Below are 23483 nucleotides of genomic sequence, written 5' to 3' on the forward strand. Positions count from 1 at the left end.
AAATTAGTGATAGTGGAAATGGGGATAACCATGCTGTCATTTCTCCAGTGCAGGTTACTGCAGTGATGTCATAGTTTTTGTTTATGTTTAACCAACATCATTTTCACTTCGAGTTATAGATCAATTCACTCTCACCTTACCAAAAGATGTGCTAGCCGTCCTCGTTAGGTCAGTCGGTAGTGCGACTGCCCCGGAAAAGCGGTGGGGCCGGGTTCAATCCCCCGGCAGGACAGGACGAATTTTTCTTTAACTACGAAGTTTCTGAGGAAGCCGTATGACTTCGCTTGGGTGGACGTCACTGAGTAATTATCCCTTATTAGAAAACTACTCCACCTTGGAAGATTCCCTTAAATGTTTGACCACTGTTGGATGAATATATTATTCTACGTCAATGGCCATGTGGAATAGTTATATGCTCGCTACTGCTATGTCGGTGACCTCTGCCGTAATTCTCAAACGTCTGCCATAAATGGAGCCAGTAATCCTTTGATTCGAGTGGCCGCGGCATACACTACTCGGCCGTTAATATAGTTTATTTACTCTTGTCTTTATTTTAGCCACAAGACGGCTAACCTCTGTTTGGTTATTTCTGTCAATTCAAAGTATCCTCCACGGTCCTTTAACTCCACGGCGTCGGCTCAATTTGATCCATTCATTTGGTTCGTAGAACGGAGCCCTTTAAAGGACATTATCTAGTGGTCACCCATTTCGTCCTTCTCTCGACACAAAGCTCATAGCATATTTATCTCATTGTACCTGATTGATTATGCATAACCCTCAGTACTCCTGTCTTACTCTCTAACAAGAATGTGGTGTCCGTACGCTTATCTCAGATGTTTTATTTAGGAACGTTTTCATTCAACGACCTATACATTTCTATTGCTGATTTGGTCTAAATCTCTTTTTTCCACTGAGCCCTCGGTGTTTCTTTAACATGTTTCTATACTAATAATTCTGGCTGGTAGCCCTACTGCTGTACATATATTTGCATATCACTTTAATTGTCTGCTTCCTCTATTTTATGCCAATATTCTTCATTTAGAGGTAGGTTAAGACTTTCCGACCCCACCGCGTTTCCCCGCTTTTTTAATCGCTGTTTAGATTTTATCTTGCTGCTAGCCTCTATGCCTCTAATCAACGCCATTCCGGGTCCCCTTTTACCTGCTAGTTTGGTGTGTTTCCGTCAGCTCCCAACACTGCCTGATTTCCAAAGGCGCTCATGATTTCAAAGGAATCATCACCCCTTTCCAAATCCCTTGTACTACTCCATACCTGTTGTAATTCTGCAGTGCTCTTTTTTGATGAGCGCTGCATACCTGCTATTTTTAGCCGTTGCATATTTTGCATGCTCATAAAATCAGCTCCTTTGATTTATTTTCATACTACGGGCCAAAGATGGCCCAAGCATACATGGTACGAACATTTAGCCGTACATCAAAGTATTTGTACTTATCCAGCACATCCATCTTGTCCTGCTCTATCACATAGGCTCACTGTGCTCCTTGTCATCAAAGCCCAAGACTGTCCTAGCTTGTCCCATTTCAGGCCCAATCTTCCTCCCTATTCCCGGATAGCCAGCAACCCATGCATATAGTTATTTGAAATGCCCTAAAGGCCCAATAGGGCATTACGTAAGGGGGGATGTGGAAGAAAGGGTAGAACAAAAACAGGATAACAGATGATGTTATAGTGGTATGTGAGGGAAGTATATAACTAGTCACAGTGATCTTTATACAAAACTAGGAAAAAATAGTCGGGCCAGCAACATTTCATCATAAGAGAACTGTAAAAAGATAAGTGCAGCGATTTCAGGAAAAGGGAAAAACATGCATATTGCGCATGACAGACACTACAAAGCTGACCATGAATACAGAAAATAAAACCAGAAAAAAGATAATAAATGAAACATTAAAGATCTCTCCGACTCAGAAACACAGATGACACCGAAAGAATCAAGGAAAGAAAACTCTTAAACAGGGAACGACAAAACCGCGCAAATTGACTACGATGCGTCTGAAGAAGCTAGCAATGCTGCTTGAAACTCTGATAAATCAGTCAAAACAGCGATATTTGACGCCAAGTCGTTCCATTCATTTATTGCTAAAGAGAGTGGTGAATATTGGTATTTTTTTTTTTGTTCGTGCGAGCAGTGGGAGGATTTTGTTCGCATGATCAAGCCGGGATGAGACGTGAGGAGCAGGAAGTAGATGGGAGCGAGCCAATTCCGAGTTGCTATAGTATAATGTGTAAAGAAATGATAATCTCGCAACCTTCCTTCTGAAAGCGAGCGATGGTAGGTTTAAAACTTCTTTATTGATGATACGCTCTGAAATGTTGAGTAGGATGATGTAATGAATCTTGCTTCTTTATTCTAGTCGGATTCAAGAAGATTGGAAAGGGAGTCCTGATGAGGATGCCATATGACGGAAGCATATTCTATGGCCTTATCAGTGCAGTGTAAGCTTGATGTCTTGTGTTGGAATTGGCAAGGTGTAAACGGCGTCTTAGCATGCCAAGTTTTCTAAAAGTTTTCCCGGTGATGAGGTCTATATTCTCCATTGCCTGCCGTTAGTACTATATCATCCGAGTACATTAGCCTAGTAATGAGTGTTGGACTCATTCTCGTCTATTGAATAAGGAAAGGTTCAAGGATATTCCGCTCATCTCTAGTTTAGTGTCTAATCCTTGACTGGATGAATAATAAAGGTGAAAAAGGACAGTTTGCTACTGTGAGAACTTTTTAAAAATTTTCTAAGATCCTGTTTACCTATATAAACATCTTGTTAAAGATTCGTAACACAGTGGCCTCTTTCACTCCATCTTGTACTCGGCAGCGAAACGAGTGCTCTACCGCTGCACTCAGCTCTATTGCTTAGTTCTTTAAGCGGGCGTGAGATGGTACCGCTGCTGCTTTGTTGTTTTATATGTCTTGATTTTGTTTTGGGTGACTGTCGCAGGCAATATTTATTTAATGATTAAATATCGTAGCATTATTCAAGCACACCGCCCATACCTAGAGTAAATGTTCAGGCTGAAAAAATGTTTTTGAAATAGTGGATGAGGAAGTTTTCACTTCTAATTGAGACTAAGAACAGATGTTTTAATATCCGGAAACGTCTGTTAAATTACAAGCCTGATAATAAAGATTAGTGACGTAATCATGCTTTTTGAATCAATAGGAATGACAAACATGCGGCATAATTTTTAGGTTTCTGCCCCCGATGGTACCGAGTTGCGCAAGCCACAGTTCGTACCTTTCGCGCAATGCTTCAATGAAAACAGCCTCCGAATCACATATTTCTGTGATGGTTCTTTGGATAGGGCACTCGGCAATAGAAGCCAGGGACGCGGGATTGAATGCCGGCCTCGCCGGCTGCTTTTCTATGCATGGTAAAAAGAAAGGCGCTCGTACTGAATCATGACAGTCAAGTTTAAAGAACCCCAGGTTGTCGAAAATTTGCACCGTCTTTCATTACGTCTCGCGTAGCCTGATTCGGTTTCTCATAGCCTGAGTCGCCTGGGACATTAAACATTGCATAACAAACCAAACTTAATAGTAGTGGCGGCTTTTTCACTAGTGATTAAGTTGGTTTTCTCGTTGATTTCTCGCAGCGCAGCAAAATAATCTAAAATGTGTCCTTGGTGTACCTGCAACTTTCTAGCGGCCACCACAGCGGCCAGCATTTTCTCTCTCGCCAACAGATCATGGCATTCTTCATGAAACGCAAGAAAAGGTCCGAATTTCTGCATAACTCCACAACACAGACCTATTACGCAAACTCTGAGTTTCGCATGACGATTTCGCACTAAGCAGCACCACAGGATGCGTGAGTATGCGAGGACGTAGCATATCGCACGTATGCAGTAATAAAACTTACGCTCATTTCGTACTCTTAAGTATGGACCCTCTTTCTTTCGCTTCGCTACCGCCTTCCACCTGTCCCCTAAAGCGCGATAATGAGGCAGTTGGTGGAAATATATTACTTCAAAATTATATTTCGTTCTTGCTTTTCGTGCAACCCGTTTTTCGCCTTAGTTTTCCATTTGTGGCCTTGAAAAGTAACCGTTTTCTTCACACCCTCAGCCATTCCTCACTCACTCATTTGCTTTAGATGTTAATGCCGTAGTGAGATAGCTTTTGCCCTTTCGTTTACTGTAATCGAAATTCATTTTCTTTTCTCTCTTTTGCGGTGAACAGACATTCACCGCCGTGTGCCTTTAGTGTGAAATATCTCCTCGAGTCTATTGCGGTTCCCCTGCTCTACATTATTGCCAAAGACTACACCCGCGAGTCCAGGAGAGCTATCTATGCCTTAAACGCCGTTATAGCGAACTTTTATTCTGCTTTATATACCACCTCCTATGCTGTATGTGTCATGACTGTGACCATAAGAAATTTAATTTCTCCTTCGGAAGCCAGCATTGTTGTTGCAATCGTTAAGAATCTCTGCAGCAGGTTACACAAGTGCCTAGCGATTTGTTATGCATTCGGGCCAATTACAGGAAATGATGTAGAAACGGACGCGCGAGGGAAGTCCTCAAGGAGCGCTGTTTGTAATGAATGGATAGTGGATAGTGTTGAGGTAAAGGCGGAAAGATTAAATCTCTCTCGGCTGACCTAAAATGTCTGCTTTGGTTCGTTCTTGAAATTTCTGGTGCACGCACTTGCCGAAGTGCTTTGCACCAACCGGGGCGCCAAACGTGCTCATCACATCAGTTTCTAAATTGCGGTGAATTGCTAGCGCTCTGCGGCATAATACGCTATCTTTTCTTTTACGTGGAGGTATGACAAGCTGCTTCGCTTTATTAGTTGGAATTGTTGAAAACATCAAATCAAATCGTTCTCTCATTGAGTGCGAAATCACGGTGAACTGAGCATGACAGGCGAACTGCAAGTGCGCTTGCACTTCGCCTTTCATTAGAACCCGTAACAGATATTAAGCTGTTAAGAACAGATGCTACACTTTAATCTTAACGCGCCCAGAAGACACAGAAGCTGGAAGAAACTCTGCGAAAGGATGTTAACGCATCTCCTTCTGCTGCCCTGACTTCTACGCAGAGCCATCTGGACAGAATGTTTGAGGAGTTCCAACGTACCACACATAGAGAGGATAGTAGGCGCCGTAAATCTGTGCCACCTTCATGAGTACTATGGCTCATGGGAATCAATTAAACTGCAGAAGCTTCAGTCAGAATGGTCCTACCCTTCGAACATTTGTGCCTCAGCGCCGTCCTCTTTTCATACTCCTTCAAGAAGGGCGCGGACCTTGTTACATATCTGATTATTGTACTTACTAGACACCTACAGTCCATAAAAACGCCCGTTCATACATCGCGCGGTGGCCGTCTTAATCTTAACGGTTCTCCCTCCACTCAGCTCTCGCTAAAATCCCTTTGCGCTCCCACTCGGGAGATCGTTGCAGTAAGAATCTTCCCCCTGGTCAAAAATCTTTCGTCGTGGCATCGGCCTGTTTCCGGCCAGGTAACGTCATGGCAGAACCCTGTATCTGGCTCCCTGACCTTACAAATTCCGCACACTCCAATCCTGTTCTTATCGGCGGAGATTTCAATGCACATCACGCAGCCTGGAGCTCATTTCAGCCTAATCAAAGTGGTAAACACCTATATGACACGAGTATAGAACCTATATGACGCCCTCGATCAAACTCCATACCCTATGCAACGAAGCTAACACGGCGACCCGTATCGGTCTCCATCCCTCTCAAGCGGACACAACACTGGACCTTACATTCTCATCACCGCGCCTTCTTCGGCGCTGGAAAGTACTTTCTAATTTGTGGGGCAGTGATCACTTGCCCATCTTGCTCACTCTCAATCGCAAATGTCTTCGCGTTTGGACATCACGTTCTTGTTTCAACTAGGAGACATTTCGGGCAAATACTACGACCCCATTCTCGGATATGGACTCAATCCCGTCTGTACTTAGAGATATCCGCACTAAAGCTCTCGAATATGTCCCCTGTGACGACTCCACAGTTGGCATTGATGCTCACCTGAATAAACTTTGCCGTCGTGCTTATAAACTCACGCAGCGTTTTTGGACTCGCGGAAAACGTCACAAAGATCTCGTACTTCTTCGACGGCAATTCAAGTTTATCCGAGCATACCAAATTCACATGCAAAGTGAGGCTTGGAACTCTACATGCGACCATCTTGGACAAGTACCAGGCCTATCACAACCTTGGCGCATCTTTCGTGGCCTAAATGGCAAGGCACGTGGGGCCCTACCTCTCGCTGAGCTCTTTCTCATCGGCAACCCAGCTGATGTTGAAGATGAAGTTACAGGCTTCTTTTATTGCGAAAGCAATACTACTCTAGGTTTCGAGCCTACAGCGTAGCGGGGCCAGTAGACACGTCTTACCCAAGCGACGCTGTGACGTTACACCCCACGTGACAAAAGAGAGAGCTGGGCTACCAACTCAAGCAGTCGGCAGGAGCTGCCAACTTGGCTATCTCGTTTCACATAGGATGGCTATGTCAGAATCAGCCTGGTAGGACCCTGGCATGCACGTTACCTCTTCATACGGTACGTTCATACGGCTTGGTTAAAGCGGGACTTGATAGGAAAAAGAAAAAGAGAAGGAGAAGAATGATCCGTCGCCCGCAGCTAATGCTTTCGCTCAATATTTGATTCAGCAGCGTTGAACCCTTGTAATTTATTCCCACACATCCACCTAAAGCCTTCACCAGCACTTTTTTCACGATCAGAAACCCTGATTCAGACTTGGATCGCCCATCCTCTAAGGGAGAACTCCAAGTAGCGCTCTGACGAGGTGGAGCTCGCGCCACACCAGGGCGACAGAGTCATTTGGCAGGAGCTTCGTAATATTGACTGTGCAGCCCAGGATGCTCTTCTACGCATCATTAATTCTTCCTAGGAGACCGGACTGGTACCGGATGATCTCAAGCTTTCTCTTTTTCTTCGCATTCGTAAATCTGGCAAAAACCCTCGCCGTCTTAGTAATACGCATCCAATTCCCTTGATTTCACCTCTCTGTGAACTAATCGAGTCCTTGCTGCATACCCGAATTAGTCACTACATTGAATACGTCAGTCTTGGATTTCATCCAGCCCAAGCTGGCTTGCGCCCTATCCTCGGGACTCATCACTGCCTTTGGCTTTTGTGAAGAGTTTATAATAGAGCTCATCGCAAAGCCCTACCTATCTCCTGGCCGTCAATATACACAAAGCCTTTGCAATGTTCGTCATGAGGTCATCCTGGAGGAACTCATCAAACACTACTTGTGCCCAAATCTGGATACGCAATGTTTTGCCATCTAGACCGATTCAGCTACATGGCAAAGCTCCGGGATGGGTGCCCAAAACCTATTACTTGGATAAAGTGTACCTTCGGACCCATATTGTTCAACTTGGCCATGACACGCGTCGCCGAGAATCTGGAACACGTCACTAGCGCAAGATTCGCTATATATGCCCATGACAATATGACTGTCTGGACTGAGGCAGCGGATTATGTAGATAAATATTCTATGCAGACAGAACTTCAGGCGGCCCTTCTGGGTCTTGAAGATACACTAACCGAAATTGGCCTCGAACTCGGTCTACATAAAACAGAACTGATTATATCAGTAGAGAATACAAAACCAACCCTAGTATGCAGATACATCTTCCCCCCCCCCCCCCCTATCGGAGGCAACACAATCACTTCCTCAAATGAGAAAATCCACATTCTTGGCCTGCCCATCTCAAGCTGCAACAGTCCCCAGAAATGGGTTCATCAGCTACAGCGCCTTTAGCCACCATGATACACGCTATTAGGTGCCTGTCCAACCGGCACGACAATGCGCGGCAACATGCCTGCCGTGCGATGGCCCGAGCAGCGGCGGTCGGAAAAGGCCTCTATGGCACACACCTCCTCCAACTGTCGATGACCTATTTCGCTAAGGTCGAACGCCTTCATCGTGCAACACTACGCGCTATTACCGGTCTACCTAAGCACACTCCTATAGCTGAACATGAGAATTTGGCCGCTCACCCGCCACTCGCAACGATCGTTTCGGAGTCACAGACGCGTCATCGAATACATCTAGAGAACACTCTCCAAGGGCGTCGCCTGCTGGCCTGGGATGAGCAGCGCAACGACAAAACACCAGCCCTGTATGCATCCCTTCCCCCTTGGGAGATGCCAGTGGTCACACGCCTCCATCGCCGACTTATAAACCGCGATTTCTTCATTCCTCGAGAGCTCCTCGCTGCTCCTCGTGGTCCGACCAGACCCACCTTTTACACCAAAAACTCATCTCACCCGAAGTAAAGAAGACTTCTTGAATACGGTCATCGCCCATGCGGCTTACACGCCACGTATTATGGCCCGCTGGCTTCAGTATAAAGAGGAAATAATTATGTGCACCCACTGTATGACTGTGACGCGCGGCGGCATATCTCAGCTACTCTTGGATTGCCCTGGTTTGTCTACTGAATGCTTTGAGATCGAACCCTACCGCATGAACTACCATTCCCTTCTAGGAACTGACGATAACACACAAATGATATTTGCCAAGTTGGCTCCCTTACTGGCTTTGGCAGAGCAACATGATTTGAGTGACGACTTGTCCAAACAATACAGATTCTGCCTATTCCCCCTTACCCCCATTCATGGCCATGAGCCTCTCTATTCAATAAAGGGCGTTCAATTCAAATCAATCGCCTTTCACGTCGAATGCGGCCTCGGTTCGCACATTGTGGTAATCAACCAAAATGTACGAAACGCCATTCAACATATTGTTTCGAAGAAGATCGGCAGTGGCGCGAGAGGAGCCCTCCCGCTAGGCCAGCCATTAAATCATCCTTCACCCTGTCGCCATGTTGTGCTGTCTTCTCGCTTTTCACTACGTACGACTTTGGGTGCGGGGCCAAGTCATCCCCTTCCTCGCTTTAGAACATCGAAGCCATCCGTATGCCGGGACCATCGACCTAGAGCCCTGGGATAACGCCGAGCAGCTTACCCCAGCCATCCCTGCCCAAACCCGATCAACGACCGGCGCCCAGCCCCCAGCCCGGATCTGAAGACTAGGCGCACACATGAACTGACTAGAGACCAGAGAAGAGCAAAGACCTAACGGAGCCAAAAAACCGAAAGACAAGAACACGCAACCCCGCCCAGCGCAGCAGCCCGACGCTACATCGAGCCATTAGTCCTATGGATGCTTCGGAGGCGTAAGGCTGAAGAGCTCCATTCGAGGCGGATCACCCAAGCATCATCGTGGTCATCATTATCGTGGTGGTAAGCGCATCATTCTCTTCTATATTTTCTTGAACATATACACCATCACGTCACCATCGACTTAGCGAACCGATCGGTACGATCGCTCGGTGGCCCCGGTAAGTTTTGCGAAGAAGATTGGCAGTGGCGGGAGAGGAGCCCTTGCGCTAAGCCAGCCATTAAATCAACCCTATAGCCATGATGTGCTGTCTTCTCGCTTGTCACCACCTAACAATATGCACTAAGTCCGGCTTTAATTAAGGCGTACAAACATTCGCACTTTTATGGCTTCGGAATAGTATATCTGACTCGGGATCAAAAAGTGCCCGTGGGTGTGATTCCTGTTGCAAAACAATGCATGCGCATGGAAGCTACTGCCGAGTAGGCTATTACATGAAATGAGATCCTGTTGTTGCGATCGAGTCGCTGACAAATACGCGCACTGTTGGGGCGAGTGTCAAACGTAAGTACAATGGCAAATACTGGTGCTGATTTGTGCAGGCGGTCAAACGACACACACACTTCAGCCTAGTTTTCATGGCTGCTGGCAGTCTAATGAAAATGAGTCTCTCTGCATGGATACATCAGCATATGTGTCGAATATTCTGGTAAAGCAGTTACCTCAGGCTTCTTTAGAGAGCGTAAGTTTGAGAACGCGGAGGTTATACGTCTTGTATGCTTACAGTGATGGCCTTTGAGTTTAAGCAATGTGCCTACAGCTTTCAAAAGATATGGACCTACTGTTTCATCTCTTTTATGGTGAATCGTCGCTCAGCAAGCCCACTTTGGGCGGCTGTTCTTGTTCTGTTTTAACGGGAAACATAAACATGGTTCGTACCGGGAAATCAATTTTAATGCTAGCTCACACGAGAACAATGTGCTATCAGTACTTTGGAGCCCCTTTATTTGCTTCCCCATGTCGTTATGTCTTCGCCCGTAGCCAATTGTTTTTTTTTTTTTTTTTGTGAATGCTGCTGTATTCGACCGGTTTTGAATTTACGGGGGAAAAAAACCGGTCACTGGCCTAGCTCGGCTATGCCAGGATATATGTAGCGAGATGTACGTTTCCTTGGCTGGGGCTGTTGTAGTACTTGTAATTTTAATAATGAGAGACATTAGGTGTACACATAACCCATTTTGCTTTGCAGCGACGAAGCCGTTCCTCTCTCTGTTTAGGCTTTTTCGCTGCTCTCTTCACCTTACAACTCTCATTCTCTCAAAATAACGGCTTGAGAGGCTAGTTGGTGCATCATCGTATTCAGATATGTGGCGCAAACAAAGACAAACACAGGAGAAGATCCACAACACACGCGCACACTACCAACTGTAAGAAGAACCGGAAAACACTTCCTCTTCTACACTCAGGCACGTCTCAACTTCTTCTTCTTCTCATCTCCCTCTTCTTTGCCAAGGGGAAAATGTCACACTCTTCCTCGCACACCATAGCCTTGTCCAACCATGGCGGTGACCAATCTCTTCTTTCTTTTCTTCTATTCTTTCTCTTCTTTACCAAGGAGATAGGGACACTTTCTTCCTCTCAGCCCAAAAAACATCGACCAAACATGACAGTCACAAATTCTATACTGTCTTGTAAATCCACACCACTGCATTGCCCAGTAACTCCTACCACACTGGACAGGTAAATATCACCACATAGTCACAAATCATACACTAAAAACACCACCACAAAAATACAGCAAATACAGTAGGACTTATCCATCTACACACAATAACTTAAGTAGTCCCTATCTATTGAGAAACTATATCTTGCCAACATCTAAGAAGCCACGAGGCCCACGTACTTGAGGGGGAAAAAATTCTGCAAACTCCCATGGCCCCAAAAACGTAAGATGAGTCTAAGAATAACAACTTTAGGCCAAGAATAACAGCTTGAGGCCCGATAATAATCTCGTTCTTTGCATAACTCAAGAGAATTGCTCAATAAAATTAAATTCTTTTCTACGTAAACTCAACGAAGCTTCACTAATGCATCTTTCATTCTTCTTCTGTATCCAATACGCCTCTAAAATTTCGCGTGCCATCTTATCCCGACTCTTGCCTAATATGTTTAACCTACTAAACAACGGCTCACGCTTGCACTTTTGGCAGTGCAAGGCTAAATTTGACCCTTTGCCATTTTCTATGGACTTCTCATGTTCCCTCATTCTATCATTAATACATCTTCCTGTTTGCCCAATATATAGATTGCCGCACGTCAGAGGAACCTCATAAATCACCCCCACCCGACATCCAATAAAACTCTTAACATGCTTCTTATCGCATTGCCCTTTGTTTTTTCTCCCTATTATTGCACATAACCCACCCAGTTTATTGGGGGCAGAAAACACAACTGGCACCTCAAACCTACTAGCCACCTTTTTCAGGCCGTGTGCAACTCTATGTCTATAAGGGATCACTTGTGGTCGTTTATTCCTCAACATATCTGGCGATCTTTTTTTCCCTTTCATTTTTTGAAGCAAAGACTCTGCCACCCCACATATAATCATACCCGGGAAACCAGCCGCATCAAGTCTTTGTAATTGATTATTAAAGCTTTCCTCTGCCATATGTACACATGATTTTAACAAGGCCGACTCCAAACAAAGGGAAGCTATCCCTCTTTTTATAGTCTTTGAATGGGCTGATCCATATGGAAGTAGCTCTTTCTTAGCCCTGGGAAAATATTTCCAACACACTTCTCCATTACAAATTTTTATATTTAAATCAAGAAACTGCAATTTGTTGTCCACCGGTAGCTCATGAGTAAACGTAAGCCCTTTTCCTTGTATCTTAAAAATAGAAAGCACACTTTCCACACTTTGACTCACTGCAGCGCCCTTATCCACAATGACTAAGAAATCGTCAACATATCTAAATATTTTAAAACCTGATCCATTAAGGGCTGTATCGAGTTTTACCTTAAGTCCACTGTTGTATCGTTTGGGTTTGATTTGTATGTGCAGAGAAGGGGCATTTGTATAGGGTCATGTGTTGCCCCAGTTCTATGTAACATCTTTTTATCCTGTGTTGACAGAGCAATTTATACAGCCCTTAATGGATCAGGTTTTAAAATATTTAGATATGTTGACGATTTCTTAGTCATTGTGGATAAGGGCGCTGCAGTGAGTCAAAGTGTGGAAAGTGTGCTTTCTATTTTTAAGATACAAGGAAAAGGGCTTACGTTTACTCATGAGCTACCGGTGGACAACAAATTGCAGTTTCTTGATTTAAATATAAAAATTTGTAATGGCGAAGTGTGTTGGAAATATTTTCCCAGGGCTAAAAAAGAGCTAATTCCATATGGATCAGCCCATTCAAAGACTATGAAAAGAGGGATAGCTTCCCTTTGTTTGGAGTCGGCCTTGTTAAAATCATGTGTACATATGGCAGAGGAAAGCTTTAATAATCAATTACAAAGACTTGATGCGGCTGGTTTCCCGGGTATGATTATATGTGGGGTGGCAGAGTCTTTGCTTCAAAAAATGAAAGGGAAAAAAAGATCGCCAGATATGTTGAGCAATAAACGACCACAAGTGATCCCTTATATACATAGAGTTGCACACGGCCTGAAAAAGGTGGCTAGTAGGTTTGAGGTGCCAGTTGTGTTTTCTGCCCCTAATAAACTGGGTGGGTTATGTGCAATAATAGGGAGAAAAAACAAAGGTCAATGCGATAAGAAGCATGTTAAGAGTTTTATTGGATGTCGGGTGGGGGTGATTTATGAGGTTCCTGTGACGTGCGGTAATCTATATATTGGGCAAACAGGAAGATGTATTAATGATAGAATGAGGGAACATGAGAAGTCCATAGAAAATGGCAACGGGTCAAATTTAGCCTTGCACTGCCAAAAGTGCAAGTGTGAGCCGTTGTTTAGTAGGTTAAACATATTAGGCAAGAGTCGGGATAAGATGGCACGCGAAATTTTAGAGGCGTATTGGATACAGAAGAAGAATGAAAGATGCATTAGTGAAGCTTCGTTGAGTTTACGTAGAAAAGAATTTAATTTTATTGAGCAATTCTCTTGAGTTATGCAAAGAACGAGATTATTATCGGGCCTCAAGCTGTTATTCTTGGCCTAAAGTTGTTATTCTTGGACTCATCTTACGTTTTTGGGGCCATGGGAGTTTGCAGAATTTTTTCCCCCTTAAGTACATGGGCCTCGTGGCTTCTTAGATGTTGGCAAGATATAGTTCCTCAATAGATAGGGACTACTTAAGTTATGGTGTGTAGATGGACAAGTCCTACTGTATTTGCTGTATTTTTGTGGTGGTGTTTTTAGTGTATGATTTGTGACTATGTGGTGATATTTACCTGTTCAGTGTGGTAGGAGTTACAGGGCAATGCAGTGGTGTGGATTTACAAGACAGTATAGAATTTGTGACTGTCATGTTTGGTCGATGTTTTTTGGGCTGAGAGGAAGAAAGTGTCACTATCCCCTTGGTAAAGAAGAGAAAGAATAGAAGAAAAGAAAGAAGAGATTGGTCACCGCCGTGGTTGGACAAGGCTATGGTGTGCGAGGAAGAGTGTGACATTTTCCCCTTGGCAAAGAAGAGGGAGATGAGAAGAAGAAGAAGTTGAGACGTGCCTGAGTGTAGAAGAGGAAGTGTTTTCCGGTTCTTCTTACAGTTGGTAGTGTGCGCGTGTGTTGTGGATCTTCTCCTGTGTTTGTCTTTGTTTGCGCCACATATCTCATTCTCTCGTTGCTGTGAAGCCAAGCACCAGGCTACAACCTCAAGATCAGAACAGTTAATCTTCGCTTGTCTATACTGCCGTTTAGCAGCGGCTGTACTCTCCTTCTCTGCATTCATGTCCAACGCTGTGATACAGGCGCCTATTCATCTCCACGTTTTATACGCAATGCTGCGCATGCGATGCTCGGTTCGGGTGATTGAGCGGCGTGCGGTGTGATGGCAACGAAACGCGCAGTGCATATGTGGGGTCCCCCTGGTTACCGTGGCATCGGCGCATGCGTACAACTGCTCATTCTCCTGAGGTCTCGCGGAATGGCAAGGGCCGTTCCTTAGTCTCCGTCCTCCATGCGCTGCTTTGACCATGAAGGTAAGAAAACTATCGAGACAGTGTGACGTCACGAAGCCAACATTCGCAAGCCAAGCGCCGAGGAAGCCGTTCCCAGCCACGCTTTTTCACTCCTCAGCCTGTCCCTATGTTTTGATGTCGGTATGTTTCAATGCGCGCGTCAGCCTTGGTGCTGCGCGCGCGGCAAATCCCACGCAGCACCCATTTGCGCATGCGCGATGCGCAACTGTAGTAGATATCACCGCACGCTATCACGTGGTCTAATCACCTGGAAACCGACTCTCTCCCTTTTATTTTTTTATAATTAAGCTTCAAGAGTATTGCCGCGCGCTCCCTCCAATGCTCCGATGGTGGTGCGGATGCCGTGCAGCCGGCGACGGTGAAGCGCACACCGCACCTGCTGCTGCTCTCGGTTGCCGTGGAAACGGCGCATGTGCACAACTAGAGTCTTCCGCCCACCACGAAAGAGTGAACTGGTAGCCTAATGTAGCTCTAGATACAAAAGGTTTTCATGCTCTAAACTCTGTTTAAGAGACTCAGCGAAATTTGCTTCTCTAGTCGCCGAAAACGCAGGGCCGCCAAATTTGTTACATAGAGTGCATTATGGCTTACCGCTCTGGTTCTGGGGTGGGGAACTGAAGCCTTCCCGTGCATCTCTTGTATTTGAGATAGGTATAGACTGTTGCTAGGCACCGTTATGCACATCTTATTGGAAATGTGAGTTCTTTATGAAAACCAAAATCTCGTCTTAAGTGATTTTTCTATACCCATACAGGGCGGGAACCTTACCATGGCAATTTCATTACATTGGAGAAAGAAAAGTAATTGCAAAATGTATGCACGAAGAAAATAGTCTGTAATTATGTTGTCAGGCATGCGCAGAGAAGAGAAAAAGGAAGTGTGAAAAAGAGGCTCTCTAGAATAGGGACTGAGAAGTCTTCGAGGATACCGTCGTTCCGCAATGTCCGCCATCTTCGTCCAAGTCGCGTCTTCGGGCGTGGTTCCCAATGCGTTCGACGCACTGGTGGAACCCGTTTCCCTTTCCGGTACCAAAAAGTGTGTTGGTGCCCCGCAACGTTGTTCGAGTGAACGAGGGCCGTGCCACGCTTTGTTTGGATTGTTAACCAGTCCAACGAGCCTGCCGTATTGCGGCATTATTTGAAACTCGCCGACTTTGAGGAATTCCTTTCTATGCACTTCGCCGCGTGCATAGACGGCGTTGCTCGTTCAACTAGACGTCCCGATCATGCCGATTCCCAGTTCCAGTCCATGATAAACGAATCGCTACCCACCAATGACCGCCGAATATTGAATGAGGTTCTTATGAAACATGCGGACGTGTTCGACTTTGCCCGAGATCAGCCACCACCGATTCCGCCTTCCCGCACCCATCACATGATCGACACTGGATTTGCACACCCCATTAGCCAGACGCCATACCCTGTCTGACCTTCAGAACGTAAGATAATTGACGAACAGGGCCGTGGTAAGATGCAAAGAGGAATTATTCAGGAATCATCAAGCCTTTGGGCCGCCACTGTGATTCTCGTGAAAAAGAAAGATGGCACATGGCGATTTTGTGTCGACTATCGCCGTCTCAATACTGTCACAAAGAAGGATGTTTACCGCTCCCGCGTGTTGATGATGCCGTTGACTGCCTCCATTCAGCTTCCTACTTTTCCTCTGTTGATTTACAGTCCGAATACTGGCAGATACCTATGCATCCAAAAGACAAATCGAAGACGGCATTCGTGACCCCAGATCGGTTATATGAATTTAACGTGATGCCTTTTGGCCTATGCAACGCTCCGGTTACCTTTAAAATATTTATGGACACTCTATTGCGTGGACTGATGTGGCAAATTTGTATGTGTTACGTAGATGACGTAGTGATTTTCGGGAGGAACGTCGCCGAGAATAACAACCGTTTAGCTGTGGTCCTTAACTGCATGAAGAAAACGGGTCTCGTGCTGAACTCTAAGAAGTGCCGCTTCGTTGAACGCTAGATCGTTGTGCTTGGGCGTTTGGTTGACAAAGACGGTGTTAGGCCTGACCCCCAGAAGATTGAAGCTTTCAGCTGCGTCAAAGAGCCCGAGTCTGTGAAGAACTCAGGAGCTTCCTGGGGCTTTGCTCTTACTTTCGACGCTTCATCCCTAAGTTTGCTGACGTAGCGTATACCCGCTAGCATTCCCCTTGCAGAAAGATATTGCATGCCCTGCCCGAGGCACGGCCGAACATCTCCTGTGGAGCTGCCCTACTTTTGACGCAGCACGGGAGAGAGCACTCAAGTCCCTGGGCGGGCTTCGACCTGATACCCTGCAGGCATGGGTCGATCCCCCATCGCACATCGGGCTATCAGACGCAACCCGGCTCTGGCGAACTTTTCTTTCTTACTTCAAGGAAGAAGAAGGACCAGGCCATTACTTCGCGGAGCCGACCTCGGGACGACCCTACCTCGAGGAAGAATTGGACACCGATCCCTCATGTCTATCCCAACCTTCACCCCCACCCCCACCCATACCCTCACCCCCACCCTTAACCACTCCCCCACCCCTACATCCATGATGCAACTTAGTTCTGCCGCAAGGTAAACGCCTACCGTAAGCAGAAATAAAGACGTATAAAAAAAAGATATTCCCTTGAAATGGACTCCTGAATATGATTCTGCGTTTCGACAGCTCAAGTTTCTTTTCACCTCACGGCCCATACTGCGTCATTTCAGCCCGACAGCTCCCACTGAACTCAACACTGCCGCAAGTGGCATCGGCGTGGGTGCTGTGCTCGTACAACGGCATGACGGAAACCAACACGTTGTCGCTTACGCAAGTCGCACCCTTGGCAAGTCTGAACGCAACTATACCGTGACAGAGCAAGAGTGCCTTGAGTTGTTTTTGGCCTACAGTGGTTTCGCTCGTACCTTTATGGACGTGCATATACAGTTATCATCGATCATCATTCGCTCTGCTGGCTGTTGAATCTTCTCGACCCCTGCGGTCGGTTGGTCCGCTGGGCATTACGCCTTCAGGAGTTCAACCTTACAGTGTCGTAGAAAAGTAGCCGCCAAAACGCTGACGCTGACTGCCTCTCGCAACTACCCTCTGCGATGAAAACTTTGACAACGATCTTGCCGCCGTTGCCGTACAATTTCCCGATCTTGCCATTTTCCTGCGAGAACAATGAAAAGATCAAGACTTGGTATCACTTTTTGAAAAAGCTCGTGATCCGGCATCTGCAAACTCTTTCTGCATTCGCGATGGTCTGCTGTTTCGAAAAAATTACTCCTCTGGCGGTGCGCGCTTTCTGCTAGTCGTTCCGGCAAGCCTGTACTCCTCTGTACTACACGTTAGCACGATGACGTTACTGCTGGGCACGTGGGATTTACCAGGACACTTACCTGCATTAAGGATCGTTTCGACTGGCCACATATGCGTCGAAGGACTCAGCGTTACGTGAAATCCTGCGTGCAATGCCAGCGGTTAAATCTCCCCACGACTTCTCCGCCGGGCCACTTACATCCGGTGACACCACCGACCACACCATATGAGGAAGTGGGTGTTGACCTCATAGGCCCGCTTCCCCGCTCGTCCAAAGGCTGGGTCATCGTGTGCGTTGATCATCTCACGCGTTACTGTGAAACCGCCGTCATCCCTTCCGCCACCGCCGCTGACGTCTCTTTCTTTCTTCTTCATGCTGTCGTCCTCTGTCCTGGGCCTCCTCGTGTCATTATCAGTGACCCAGGCCATCCGTTTACGGCAGATGTTGTGCAACAGCTTCTGCGTTATTGTACTTGCCTGTTGCGTCACTCTATGCTGTAACATCCCTAAACAAATGGCCTCGTTGAACGTACAAATCGGACACTGACGAACATGCTTGCGATGTTCTTGCGACTCACAGCAGTTCTTGCGACTCGCAGCACAAGAACTGGGATGACGTGCTTCTATTCATTACATATGTCTATAACACCTCAAAGCATGAGACAACTGCTTATAGTCCATTTTTCCGCCTCTACGCCCGTCAGCCTCGATGTACTCTCGACACCATTTTGCCGTTCTCTCTCGACACCGAGCCTTCTGTTTCGAGCACCCTCTGCAGCGCTGGAGAGGCCCGTCGGGCCGCTAAGCAGCGCTACGATCGTCGGCATCAGGATGTCTCCTATCTTCCCGGCGACTTAGTGTGGCTCTGGACACCTCTCTGCAGGCGTGGTTTGTTCCAGAAGCTGTTTTCGCACTACACAGGCCCATTTACTGTGCTCACACCCATCAATGAGTTGAATTACGTCGTGTCTCGCCAATGTTCCCAAGGCCGCCCCTCTTGGAAAACACACGTAGTCCATGTCTCAACAATGAAGCGCTCCCACACTCGTGACTGACTGACAGCCCAGGGGCTTCGTTGCCGAAGGGGGAAATGTCAGGCATGCGCAGAGAAGAGGACAAGGAAGTGTGAAAAAGAGGCTCTCTAGAATCGAGGTTGAGGAAGAGCAAGCTCACCATCTGTTGGTTAGCGCACCAGGCTAAGGTGAAGAATCACTCTGTAAATAATCCTTAACTATGTGTTCATACTAGAATCTCCCAATATTCTGCATTCGTCGCCATATTAGTGAAGAGAATACCGTAGTTGGTTTGTAACAAGGGAAGTTGAGCTAGCTGGCTCGCCTTTTTTGTAGGAAGAGCGCAGAACGCAGAGAATCGATGAGCGCTGACGGACGAACGGGATATTTATTTGAGTAAACAATTAAATATGCGGAATGAACCGGTGAGTATATCCATGTTCATGGATAAAGCAGGCTAGGAATAGTCGGCATGAGATTTTTCGCTTGCGAACAACAACAGGTGCATTGTCCAAGCCTGTGCATTTCTTGGTGTGAATGAGATATGCGTCCTTAAATGTATCATAATTAAAAACTAGTTGGCGCATTTTGACAGTAAATGTCAAATTAAAGAGTACAAACGCTGAAGTGTTTCGCATCACTGTCACCAGCCTAACTATACTAACTACAAGGCGAAGGCCTCTCCAATATTCCTCACAGTTAACCCGTTACTCTGCTAGCTGCATCCACTTGACCTCTGCGAGCTTCTTAACCTCATCCCCCCACCTAACTTTCTGCTGCTCCCTGCTACGCTTTCCTTCCTTTGCAATCTAGTCAGTTACCGTAAGCGACCATCGGTTATCCTCTTTTTGCACTACATGTCGTGCCCATTCCCATTTCGTCTTCTTGATTTCCACTAGAATGTCAGTAACTTGAGTTATTTCTCTCACCCACTCTGCCCGCTTGCTATCTGTTAATGTTACTGCTACCAGTTTTTTGTTCCATACCCCTCTGAGTTGTGCTCAACTTAAGTAGAACCCTCTGGTTAGCCTCCACGTTTTAGCCAGATAGGTGAGTAACGTAAGATGACATTGTTATTTACTTACCTCTTAAGCGATACTGGTAAGCTGCTAGTCATAATATGCGTGTGCTTGTCAAATGCACTCCATCCTAATCTTATTCTCCTTGTTGTTTTCCTTTCAAGGTCTGGACTTGCGGTTCCTACCTGTCCTAAGTAGACATATTTGCCTACTACTTCCAGTGCTTCACTACCTAAGATAAACATGTTGATTCCCGAGGTTGTTGAACATTTCATTAGTCTCCTGCATATAGATTTTCAAGACAGGTTTTCTAGGTTTTCTGCCGAGGTCATCAATCGTTCTTTGCAGTTCATCCGCTGAGTGACCCAGCTAGGCAATGTCAACAGCAAGTCGGATATTACTGAGGTATTCTCCATCTAATCTTATCCCTAACTGCTCTCCTTCAAAGTCTCTGAATACTTCCTCTAAGCGAGCTGCGAGCAGTACTGGGGAGATCATGCCTCCTTGCAACACCTTTCTTTGTAAAAAATTTGTTATTTTCTTTATGCAGAACTATGGTTGCTGTGCAGCCACTAGATATACCTTCTAGCACTTTCGCGTACGTCTAGTGTACACCCTGATTGCGCAATGATTGTATGACCGTCGGGGTTTCTACTGAGTCAAATGCTTTTTCGTAATCAATGAATGCTATATATAAGGGCTGGTTATATTCCGAGCATTTTTCTATCATCTTGTTGATGGCATGAATATGATCGATAGTAGAGTACCCTATTCGATAAGCTGCTTCACATATTGCGCGATTGCAGCCCAAGATTGGCCTGATTCTGTTAGCGAATACCTTAGTAAATATCTTATGCGTAACAGACAGTAAGCTGATTGATCTGTAATTTTGCAGGTGCTTAGCACCCCCTTTCTTATGAACTAAGATGATGTTAGCTTCCTCGCATGATTCTGGTACCACCGATGACACCGGGCACATCGTATACAATGTAGCCAGTTTCTCTAGCACGATATTTCCCCGTCCTTCAACAAATGTATATTTACCTGGTCCTCTGCAGCTACTTCCCCCCTTTTCATAGTTTCTATTGCTTGCTTAACCTTCCTCGACCTTCGTCACTGGCGCAACGTCTGGCTGCTTTTTTCCTACCGCAATCTCATTAGTGTCCTTGCTGCTTTGGCTACTGTAGAGATAAGTAGAAAACTCCTCCGCTACTTTGACTATCTTGTCCATATTCGTGAGAACGTTGCCCGCCTTGTCCCTTAAAGCATACATCTGTCTATGGCCAATTACTTCATTTCTTTAAGGCTTGCCCCGTTCTTTACAGCATACTCAATTTTCTCTATGGTATACTTCCTTATATCGGACGCTTTGTAAGTATTGATTATCTTTGATATCTAAGCCCATACCGTCGAGTCTTTTGGATTGGAAGCTATATGATATCTCTGAAATTATTGTGGATTGCTTCTAGGCTATTGTTGTCATCCTCAGTTAGAGATAATATCGGTTCTGTAACAAGAATTTGAGCTTTTCTGCCCTCTTCCTCACCTCTAATTCGCAGATGCACTTCTTTCTTACTAATATTTTTCATTACCGTTTCAGATGTAAACTAATTCGAGACCTTACCATCCTATTCTCCCCATTCGGACTTTTTCTTGTCCACTTCCGCTTCTTCCGTTTGCTGAAGAAGGTATTCATGATGCTTAAGTTAATGTGCTTTACAAACTCAACTAGTAACTCCGCCTTGCTATTCCTAGAACCAATGCCATAGTCACCCAGTGCCTAGTCTCCTGCCAGCTTTTCCCCTACCTTGGCACTGAAGGCGTTCATTAGTACAATAAACTAATTCTTTGCTTTCCGCATTGCCGATTCTACATTTCCATAGAAGCTTTCTACTGTCTGTTCATCATGACTACATGTAGGTGCAAAAGCTTGTACAACCATCCGTTTATACCGCTCATTATGCTTAATTACGAATCCTGCCACCCTCTCAATAGTGCTCTAGAATTCCTCTATATTATCAGCTATTTTTTTATTGACAAGGAAACCTATTCCTAGTTCTAGCCTGTTCTGTAAACCTCAAAACAAAGTAAATGCCCGTCCGTCGGTACAGTATATGCAATATTCGGCCTCCTAACTTGATTAAGCCCTATTTCATCCGATTTCATACCCTCTAGTTACTCTAACGACACTGTCAAGTTAGCTTCACTAGCTAGGCTTCTTGTGTTAAACGTTGCCATGGTCAGTTTCCAATGGCGGCCTGTCCAGCGGAGCCAGTAATTCTTAGCATCCCCCGCTGCATCACATGTCTGACCGCCGCAGTGGTCAGTTGCTCCGCAGCCGCTAGTGACTGGGGGCCGGGGTTTTAGCGGGCTAATCATGGCATGTTGGGGCGAATTACTGCACCAGAGTGGCTAATTCCTGTTCTAGTGAAGGAGTGCGTTGCCGGAGGTGATTCCCGATGTCAGGTCGCACAACAGACCTGTATGCAATTGCATACGGGGATCTTTTTTTTCTGATCCGGTGGAGCATTTCTCGGCGCCGGGATTCGAACCACGGTTATCCTGAATGCGAGGCGGATGTTCTACCTCTACGCCACGCGATCAGTTCGCATACAATTCGCTATAAGAGGTGTGAGGGCAGAGAGGCGGGTGCCGCCTTAAGCAGTTCTTTTCGCCGAGGGACTGCGATGCGAACATTTTCTTTCAAGGTTTCGCGTACTTACAGCTACGTTCTGCTGGTTCTGCAGGCTATTTCGCCACGCCGCAACCAAAGTAAGTTGTTCGTTTGGTGATAATTCCGATCGGCAGCAGCTCACGCGACACGTCGAATAGGTAGACGAAGTGGAACCAGAGCCCGGTTGACATTTGCGAGCTGGTGAGAGCAATACTCTGTCGCTCGTTATTCAGTCATTGCATACTGTCTTGACGTTCCAATAACACCTTACACTTGGTGATGGTGTCTCGGCCGTCGTCTCGGTCCTCGTAAAAGTTTTTAACATGAACTTCAAAACGGCACGTTACGCTCTTCGGCTATCATGCGAGAATCTCCGGGCCAACCATCGGTGCCCATCCCTGCCACCGTCCGTTGTTCCGGGACACAACGCCAGCGTAATTTATCTTTCTTCAGTGGTACCGACGACCACGATGTTGACGACTGGCTGGCCGGCTTCGAGCTCGTCAGCATTTACAATCAGTGGGATGATTTCGTTAAACTAAGCAACGTCCTCTTTTATCTCACGGGACATGAAGCCGGCCTCCCGACGTGGTCTATAATCCAGAAGAGTTTCGCGAATGTCTTCGGCCGCCTCTCTGAACAATAAATCGGCGGCAAACAACGCCTCCTTTCACGCACCCAGCATAAGGCGGAAACATTTACGAGTTTTACTGAAGACGTGCTTGACGTCTGCATGCGCGTCAATCTGTCCATGCTAGAGACCGAAACAGTCAACCGCATTTTGAAAGGTGTCACTAATGGCGCATTAATGAGTGCTCCTGGCCCGGAATCCTACTTCTGTACCTAACTTTACTGCCCTGTGCCAGAGAGGTACGGAAGCAACGCGCCACTACGCGTCAGTCTGGCGCACCTACACAGGGCACTGCTGGTCTAGCACTTGCTCCACTGACCACGGAGCAGTCCGAATTTATTCAGAGAAACCATGACTTCATCCGCGAAGAACTTTCACGCCAGCTGTGCCTCCTACATCCAGTTCCACAGACTGTCTATCCTTCGCACTTTGCTCCCTACATCGCTCCGGCTATCCGGCAAGTCACTGAACAGAATTTCGCCGAAGTCCTGCCATTGAGTTTTTCGCCTGCTCCTGAGGAAGAAACACAGACAAAAGGCGATGTAACCGCT

At 46.2% G+C, this 23483-nt stretch overlaps 1 non-coding gene across 1 annotated transcript; it reads right to left on the reverse strand.

Annotated features, from left to right (window-relative positions):
* Positions 1-4792: 4792 nt before the first annotated feature.
* Positions 4793-4991, reverse strand: LOC146180042 (U2 spliceosomal RNA). The gene has a single exon (XR_014701001.1). It is a non-coding gene; the product is annotated as a U2 spliceosomal RNA (small nuclear RNA).
* Positions 4992-23483: the final 18492 nt, after the last annotated feature.

This window comes from Amblyomma maculatum, chromosome 9 (assembly GCF_055883805.1).
Source record: "Amblyomma maculatum isolate TAMU_Amacu chromosome 9, ASM5588380v1, whole genome shotgun sequence".
NCBI classification, from domain to species: Eukaryota; Metazoa; Arthropoda; class Arachnida; order Ixodida; family Ixodidae; genus Amblyomma; species Amblyomma maculatum.